Below are 1,576 nucleotides of genomic sequence, written 5' to 3' on the forward strand. Positions count from 1 at the left end.
ATTATGTAGGCTTCTCAAACTCAACATTTCCCCTAAAGAATTCATTCTCTCCCTGCCCCCCCCTGCCCCCCTCCCCCGCCCCAGATCCAAGGATGATCCTTTGCTTTTCATTCTTTATCGAAGCTCTCCATCTAATCACTTGCTGTCCCTCACACAAGACATTCCACCTTCCAATTCTGAGCGAGCTTTTATTGTCCCCAGGCCTGGGATGTTCTTCCTCCTCTTTTCCATGGCTTCCTTCAAGTTTTAGCTAAAGTCCCACCTTCCACAAGAAACCTTTCCCAGTCCTCCTTAATGCCCCTCCTTCGAGATGACTTCCAATTTATCCTGGAGATATCATGTCTGTTCCTAGTTGTTTGCATGCTGTCTCCCCTATTAGACTGTGAGCTTCTTCAGGGCTGGGACTATCTTGTGTCTTTCTTGCATTCCCATTGCTTACTACAGTGCCTGGCACATAGTAGGCATTTAATAAATGTTAGTTTCCTGACTGACTAGTCCCACCATATCCTTCAAATGCATCCATTCTCTTCCTCAGCACAACCACAATGGTTCAGGTCCCTCATCCCTTCTCACATGGACAGTTGGTAAGCATTACCTTCCTAATCAGTCTCTCTCTTCTTCAATCCATCCCTCGCCCATCTGCCAGACTGATATTTCTAAGTTCAGTTCTAACCATGTTATCCCATCATTCCTCAAATACTCTCTTCTGTTTAGCATTTTCAGCCTTTCACAATCTGACTACGATATCTTTTCGGGCAGAGTCAACATTGCTCTCCCTCATGCCCTCTCTGTTCCTACCAGATCTGCCTGTTGACTGCTTCTTGTATACACCACATTCCAGTTTGTACCTCCATGCCTTTTCAGTCTATCTCCTGGGATACCCATCCGCTTGACCTCTGCTTTTTGGAATTCCTAGCTCTCTCCAAGGCTCAAATCAAATGCCTTTTATGATTCATTCAGTTGTTAAATGCCTTGGGAGATATTAACTAGCACTAGCAAATGATACTGGAGCAACAACCACTGGCCATTGATATTGGGGGGGGGGGGTCCATTGGATGGAAGCTCTAGCCAAAAGCATCAGAAAGACAGCCTGAGGAAGATGAATAACTAGGCTCTAAGGACTCCGCCTGTATGATGAGAAACAGTGGCAGAGCCATGCTTTCATAAGAGTAACAATTAAATAGAATGACTTGAGGGCAGGGATTGTTTTTCATTTTTGCTTGTAACCCCAATGCCTAGCTCTCTTCTTCAATTCCATAAATACTTATGAAACACTTACTATGTGCTTAGTCATGGTAAGCACTAAGTATACAAAGAGAGGCAAAAGATACTCCCTGCCCTCAAGGAACTCACAATCTAATGGGGGAGGGGGGGGCGGCACAGGCAAACAAATATAAGCCAAGCATATTAAAAAAGGAAAGCACTGACTGGAATGAAAAGGAGCTAGGGAAGGCTTCCTATAGAAGGTGGGATTTTAGTTGGGACTTAACGGAAGCTAGGAAGGTCAACACTCTGAGGCATGTGGGACAGCCAGAGAAAATGTCCAGATCTGAGAGAGAGATTGGAATGTCTTGTT

This window comes from Petaurus breviceps, unplaced genomic scaffold (genome assembly GCF_028583685.1).
Source record: "Petaurus breviceps papuanus isolate PSGF00001 unplaced genomic scaffold, PetGlider_PUasm1.0 186, whole genome shotgun sequence".
Classification (NCBI taxonomy): domain Eukaryota; kingdom Metazoa; phylum Chordata; class Mammalia; order Diprotodontia; family Petauridae; genus Petaurus; species Petaurus breviceps.